General features: G+C 41.2%; 1 pseudogene; it reads right to left on the reverse strand.

Moving 5' to 3' along the window:
* Nucleotides 1–6923: 6923 nt before the first annotated feature.
* LOC140117050 (eukaryotic translation initiation factor 4E-binding protein 2 pseudogene) lies at nt 6924–7852 on the reverse strand (annotated as a pseudogene).
* Between the last annotated feature and the right edge of the window lie 409 nt (nt 7853–8261).

The raw sequence follows: 8261 nt of genomic DNA on the forward strand, positions 1-8261 counted from the left end.
TCCACACGTTGTCTCCATTGCTACCTCCAAAAGTCGTCCATATAGCTGCCTCCATACATCGTCCCTTTATCAAACGAGGTGTGTCAGGCAGAAATTTGGGTTGTTTTCATGGATTCCACATCAAAGTTGTTAACTTTGTCGCCACCCTGCTGTGTAATCCCCAAAATATACTGGCAAACTTTTACCATTTAGGGATATTATTTCAGCGCTTCTTGCGCATCTGTTTACATTCCCCTCACCCGGCATATCCTAAACTTATAAGAACGCTACTACACTTGATCTTATACAAAAGGTTCTTAGAAGTGCTGTTTGGGGAGTAGCCTAGAGACAGGGGCTTGGATTGGCGAAAGCTCGCCTGGCAGCGGAACGCCAGCTCCATGCGCATCATGCGCTTCTTGCGCATCTGTTTACATTCCCCTCACCCGCCATATCCCAAACTTATAAGAACGCTACTACACTTAACTTGGTGCAGGCTGGGACCGAGTCTGACCCTGGGGCTGGTCATATACTGCCGACGCAGAGAATTGCGGGGCCTACCTCGGTCCAGGTCTCAAAGGCCTACTATACCTCCTCCCACCCCTCCTCCACCTCCTCCTCCTCCGAATTACCATCCGTGGGCATGGCGCAATCAGTCGGTAGCTCTAGGCACAGCAGCAGTGCCGTCGCTAAGCGACAGCAGGCGGTGCTGAAACTGCTGAGCCTAGGCGATAAAAGGCACACCGCCCAAGAGCTATTACAGGGCATTCCACATCAAAGTTGTTAACTTTGTCGCCACCCTGCTGTGTAATCCCCAAAATATACTTGCAAACTTTTACCATTTAGGGATATTATTTCAGCGCTTCTTGCGCATCTGTTTACATTCCCCTCACCCGGCATATCCTAAACTTATAAGAACGCTACTACACTTGATCTTATACAAAAGGTTCTTAGAAGTGCTGTTTGGGGAGTAGCCTAGAGACAGGGGCTTGGATTGGCGAAAGCTCGCCTGGCAGCGGAGCGCCAGCTCCATGCCAAGATCCAACTAACATAGTTTTAACTGCAGCACCTTTAATCTACTACTAGTTCACTGCCTCCATACATCGTCCCCTTATCAAACGAGCTGTGTCAGGCAGAATTTTGGGTTGTTTTCATGGCTTCCATGTTAACTTTGTCGCCACCCTGCTGTGTAATCCACAAAATATACTGGCAAACTTTTATCATGTACCGATATTATTTGAGCGCTTCTTGCTCACCTCCTTTGGTTCCTCTCTGTCACCCATTGGTTTGAAGCCTGAGTCCATTTAGGATATGTCGCCATGACACTCTCTAGCCTGCTGCCGCTGCCTCTGCATGCCGTCCCCTATAGTGTCAGGGTCAATTATTGGATGTTTTAGATGCTATCTAGCTTCATTCTGTCACTCTGTCATGGCCATGCTGTTGCCCATAATTTTGGCATAATGGTGCGATTATGCAGCCTCAGAGGCATCCATGCATGCTGCCCCTGCTGTTTCCTGTCCATTTCCGTGGTGTTTCCATCCTTTTCTGAGGTTCCCAGGTGTTTGGCCAAGCTTCCCTGTGCAGAGCCTTGGTCCCCTTGAAAAATGCTCGAGTCTCCCATTGACTTCAATGGGGTTCGTTATTCGAGACGAGCACTCGAGCATCGGGAAAAGTTCGTCTCGAATAACGAGTACCCGAGCATTTTAGTGTTCGCTCATCTCTAGTTAGGATGTTTGCTTTCTCAAGAACTTCTGACTGTTGTGAAATACTTTATGAGACTATGATTAACGGCTCCTACTCGAAACGTGTGAGTCTGGATTATGTATGCTGTTGTTATTTCTAATATAAAATAGAAGTTTTACAGAATGCACACACTGTGCTGGAGGATCTTTTCCTTTCTTCATACTTTTTTTGAAGGGTCAGAAGCTGCTCCTCAAACTAAAGTGAGAATCCATTCCCTGTAATGGGATGATCTGCAGTTCTTTGCACAAACTCAGGACTGTAGTGGTGCTTTCAGCGCTAGAATGGACCTTTATCATTAAGTAACATGCAAGCCTTTAGTAGACAAATGCAAACCTGAGAGTGCCCCTCCAAAAAGTGAATCCTGCGTTCAATGACTGGAAGCACCCCTGCTGGTTTAGCCAATAGTATTCTACTCCTGGGAGTGGTGCAGTGGACAATACAACTCCATCTGCTATGATGTATTCATATAATAAGCTGTATATCAGAAAGTAGGCAGCCCACTAGAGGGTTCCAGGATCAGTTTGAGCAGACCTCCCGGAGTGCTGATTATTTTTAGTTCGCCCATAACCTGGATTAATTTAGCGTTCAGTCGCTGCTTTTTATTTACTAGTAAACTGCCTAGTTTTATAAGTAATGAATACTTTAAATTACAAACATATTTTCCCCCATCATGCTCTCAAACAATGAGAATAAAAGTTTGAGTTCATATCCAAATTTAAAGACTTGTTTTTAATAACGCAAAAGTACAGGTGATAAAAGTAAAATGTATATTGCATTTCCATTTTAAAAAATGCTTCTTTGTCTTATTGTCCCTCCTATCATCTTCTGCAGTGAATGGGATATGTGAAAGCACTTATGGAGTTGTACACAGAGAGCAGAGTATATTTATATATTCCTTATGATACTTTACAAAGTCATAAGGGGTTAATATATAAGGATGTATTTACATTTCTACAGTTTTGGTTGCTGCAACAAATATCAACTTACTAACCTACTAACCTTACAACCTTACTTCCACATTGAATTTTTTAACTTATGGCCTTTAATCTTAATGAAGGCTAATCCAGTTTCCTAACAGCTGTGTACATTCTGTGAAATATGAACTACTTGCTTTACAAGGCTGAATACAATGCAGTGGCCCCAACTCACAGTAATTAGAAAGGAAAGGATGAGATGGCACTCACCGGTGGTGAACAAGTCTTCTTTATTGGTGCAGGATAAAATACAGGGAGGCACGCAGTGCCGCTAAGGCTTAGCGGCACTGCGTGCCTCCCTGTATTTTATCCTGCACCAATAAAGAAGACTTGTTCACCACCGGTGAGTGCCATCTCATCCTTTCCTTTCTAATTACTGGACTACTGTTGCCTTTGAGATTGAGCACCACCACGGCATAGTCAACCGCCTGCATATATACCCCCTGTCCACTCCACTGCGTTGTGCTACCTGGACCAGGTGTCTGTGCGGTGCCCGCGCTTCCTTCTGTTGTTGTCAGCGCCCCAACTCACAGTGTCGAAGTAATCAATGGTGCTGTCAGTCTCTGTGTCGCCAGAAGTCCATTGGCCTACACTGAAAGCAGGATTTCAGGACTGTAGTACCATGGGGAGAGGGGTAATGGCTATCACTTGTGGGGGCTCAGTATCATATTCAGCTGATATGCTTGTGTAATGGTAAGGGTCAGGATTTTTATGACTTCAAACAGGTAATATTGAAAGTTGTTTCAATTGTACCAGTGTGACCTAGGTTTCTTGGTCAACACTGGGAGAACAAAAATGGCTTGTCCCTCTGTTCATGTGATCAGTGAGGCTTCCAATTTTCTACCATTACTTATTAAAAATAGAATAATATTATGATATACTAGCAGTATATAGGGAAACTGTCACATCTAACATCCCAAACCAAAGATCATACTACATTTTCTGTAGGGATTTGCTCCACATGATGATTCTTAAAATGAGACAGTGGTTCCTGTGAATTATAAAATGAATCTCCCAGGATGCATTGTAATCCTGTGAATTGAGTCAGCTGGGTGTTCCTGAGCTGATCTGAGTCAGGCTGCAACACCCCCATCCTCCTCTGCCATCATGTAAACGCCCCATGCGCACCTCCTGCTAAGCTGCAGCAGAAATAAATGTGAATGATGTGTGTGTGGGGCATGCAGGGGGCATGTTTAAAAAGCGACAGTGCAGGATGGGGTGGTACTGCCTGACTTGGCTCAGCTCAGGAACACCCAGCTGACTCAATCCACATGATTATAATGGGGGGGGGGGAGGGGTCATTGTACAATTGAAAGGAGCCACTGACTCATTTCCATATACTCATGTAGAATAACTCACTACAGAAAATGAGGTAGGACCTTTGGTTTGGAAGGTAGATGTGTCTGACAGATTTTCTTTAAGTAATTGAAAATAAATATTAAACATAGAGTAAAGAGATTTCAGTTCTAAAAATAATCCCAGCGCCAACTATGCCACAATGCCCACTGGCCCACTGTATGGTATGTAATGTATTTATTGTCTGAGAACAGTTCAGGAATAAGTCATAGCTTATTCATAGTAATAGGAATATCTAATAATAAGCTCATCGTATCGACACATTTTCCATATACAAATAAAGAGGATAATGTAGCAATTACTTTTCTTTTTCTTAAACAATAGGTTAAATCATTACTGTAGGTCTGTATAATTTCTATAGCTTCCCACATTAATTCATATTCAGGGCACATCACACAGGACTGAAGGACACAGTTCTTTTCCCATTACAAAATAATTCCTTTGTTCAGCAGCGATATTGCTCTGCAAACAATTATTGATTGACATAGCTCTCAGGAGTAGCTATTCAATTCTTGCAAGTTAAACGACGAGGAGTTATAGATAGGAAAAAATATGCTATTGTCTACCTAATCTTATTTGGAGATGTACCTTGCTGTACTACTTAATCTAGAAGCAAAATAACATTTCTTCCTTTGGCATTGTAAACACAGAGTGCATACAAATGCATACAGAGTATGTGATTCCAAGTTTAATAGGAGTGAGCTCTCCACACACTTTACTTCCAGTTACTCTTTCTTTTTAATAACAGGATATGCAGGCTTTCAACTGTGATAATTATTGTTCGCCATAAAAACAAATATTATTTTTTTTAAATTCATTTTTGTTTTCTGGAAATTGATTTCTATTTTAAAGGCAATCTATCATGTTAAAGTGTAATATGTAGGCAGCATGTTATAAAGTTGAAGGAACCGAAAAGACTAATGTATCGGTTACTTGTTTACTTTGGCTTAAGGATTCCATTGGGCAGTCTTACTCAGTGATTGACAGCAATATTTGTGCACACTTAATAAGGGAATGCTGTCATACTAAAGATGCTCTATTCAAATTCATGTTGGTAGATCAGACTGCATGTTCAGTGTCACTGAATGTTTGGAAATATAGAGCGTCAATGCACTAAACACTCTTGGCTGCTTCCAAGGAGATAAAGGAGGGAAGTGGGACATAAAAAAGGTGGCTCACCAGAAAGGCACCTAACTCAGAAAATCACAAAAGGATTAAGACTCCTGGAAATCTTGCCAGGGCTGGCACAAGCCAAGAAAACAGTCAAAAGAACCTGATTGAACAGAAATTAGTTCCTCCATTCAGTGAACACATTTTACTATACTGGGAGGATGTGGACTACATCTAGGGATCACTGTGCAAGCAGCAGTCTAAGGATGTTTCATTTCACCAGTTTGATAGGACCAGGGATGATTGACAAAAGGGCAAGCGCGGCCACTCATCTGGGAATACAACCCATCCCAGACCTCATCTTAAAGAAGTTTTATTTTATGACAGGCAGCAAGCGGGTTAGAAAAGCTGCTGGGGGTAGTGAATGCAGAGCATGATGGACCCTCCAGCGAGTACTTCAGCAACATTAAGATAAAGATTTCATTTTTAAAAGGAATGCTTTTATCTATGCTAAAGGTATGCTCGCATTCTACATTTTAATATCTACAAAGTACTGGTGGTGGCTGTTACGCACAGAATGAGGTCCATAAGGACATGTTAGGCAAGTTTTGCACAAATCCATTACCACACGCCCCACAGTATTAAATAAATCTGTGTGCCATTTGTGATTAGAATTATCTTTAGTTTCCCAGATCATGGTGGGAATGATTGAAATCATATTCAATTATTCCAGATTTGGTTGGGTTTCGGTTTTTAATTTTTGCAAACAACCTTGTAATGTAAGTTTCAGGCACAGCCTAGATGATAAACCACTTCTGTGGCTGTCATAGTTATTATTCTGGATACAGTATGTATAGTAACAACATAAATTGTTACTTAATCATACTCAATTGAACACATTAGTCCAAGTCATTGTATAATTTACCATGAACAAAGTATTTCTTGTCAGTTCTATTGTTTTGACCTCTTCAGCAATTGTGGTTACATATGGTCATTTATAGATAACTATACAGAGTGTTCTGGTGGTCGGATTGAATGCCAAAAGCCATTTATAATTTAGACTTGAAATGATATTAACAACATTTTTATGAATTTTATCCTTTGCTGAGGACATGAACACTGTTATTTTTATGGCTATTCTTTGCCAGTGTTGGGAAATCAAACAGCACTCATTAAAAAATTAATTTGTCATACTCCTGTGATCAGCTCCAAAGTCAGGCACAGGAATAAAATCACCTCCGCTGGCAGCACAAGGCGTTTAAACTGATAAAACGTTCTACAATTTTTAGACATTGAGTTTAGTGACTTTTTTTCGTAACTTTGTTTTAAGCTGTAGAGGGTTGGGAACACTTCCAGGCACAGACAGGAAGAAGGATTGCTCTCATTACGATAAGAGACTTTTTTCTCTACTGTTGGATAATAAATATATGACTAATGTTTTCAAGGCAGCACATAGTTCGAGCAATCTAAAAGCAGATCAATGGCAGAAAAACAATGTTATCTGTTATCTTAATAACCTGTATATGGGGTTTACCAGTCACATTCTCAGCTTGCTGCATTTATTTACTTTTTTTTTTTCATCATCTTCACACTTTATTGTTGCAGGGGTGGTATTATTCTTAGGGGAGAATTGGGGGATGGGGGGAGAGGGAGAAAAAGGTGGGTGGGGGACCTAGTTGCGTTGACCTTTGGTAGGTCTGTTTTCTAAACACATAAGAGCGCCATTGCCATTTTTCCATAAGTGCTCTTATGGTCATATCAGGTACACGCAATGTTGAGTGCTTTCCAAGCTTCTGGAAGGTTAGATGACCATTTCAAACTGAGCATCATCACCAATAGCAGTCTTTCTGGCACGATTGTTAAAATTGTTTGTTTCTACTTTGGGCTCTTCTACAACAGTGCTTACTCCAGGAATATGTGGCAAACGGCGGGGGTCTAAGCCAGGGGAGAATTGCGACAGTCCAAGAGAAACTTGCAATCATAAATGATCTTTGTACCTCCAGGGTTGGTGGAGAAGAGGGTGCCCATCGGGGGTGGTCCAGTAGTCATGAGGTAGCTGAGAGGAGTCACTGATGGGGATGGTCCTGGTGGGGATTGCCCAGCTCTGGTTCTGCTGGTGTCTGGCCTGAAGTTCTGTGAGTGTGGTGGTGAAGGGACAGAAGAGCGGCTGGCTGGGAGAAGCCGGGGCTGAGGTAGAGGGCGCCACATCTATTTACTTTATGTTTGGTGGTTCAGAGGTTTTTTTTGTAGGTATCAAAAACATATTCTAGTTAATAATGGGGTAAAAAGGGTGTGTTGTGGTAAGGCCAGATTTGTACTGCTATGAGTTCAAAAAGCACCTTTCTTTTAATTTTTCTATCTCATTTTAAGGTTTTATGCAAAATCAGAGCATAACTCATATAGATAATCTTTACTTTAATGAATGATGTTTCCCATAAACAACATACAGATGTAGCACTAAATACCATGACTGGCTTAACCCGTTAACAGCCTGTAGTGTAAGTGAATAGAGGGAACTGCCCATTTTCTGTGATTACTAAATTCTCTTACTTTAAGTCATGCTAATCAGTGCTGCACCTGTACATCAATTATCAATGATAGCGCTATCTTTGTTAAATCAGCCCTGATGCACACCAATTACTCTTGAGCTTGAGCTTAATTTTGCCCTTAACCTGCGGATGGATATCAAACATTTTTATGGAATCTGTGTAAAGTCTGTATACCCCCAGAAAACGACTCACGGGAATCAAACACATGTTGCATTTGCAGGACATAGAAGTGATAGAACAATGCAAGGATTTTGAAGCTTTTAGGGCTATTTCCCTATATATTTTGCAGATCCGAGTTTAATTTACAATGGCCCTTATAGCCAGAAGTATTTCTGCTTTATAAAAGACCACACTAAATATTTTTTAAGGGGTTTTGTACGTACGCTTATATTGGTCACTTGTTTTATATAAAACGGATGTGCTCTATACTCAATAAGCCCTAATATACTGCCTGGACACATGGCAGGGCCTGGAAGTTTTAGAACGCCACAAGGCTTGTGAGTCTTTTTTTTTTTTTTAAATCAACAATAAAACTATTAACCCCTTACGACAT

This window comes from Engystomops pustulosus, chromosome 2 (assembly GCF_040894005.1).
Source record: "Engystomops pustulosus chromosome 2, aEngPut4.maternal, whole genome shotgun sequence".
Taxonomy (NCBI): domain Eukaryota; kingdom Metazoa; phylum Chordata; class Amphibia; order Anura; family Leptodactylidae; genus Engystomops; species Engystomops pustulosus.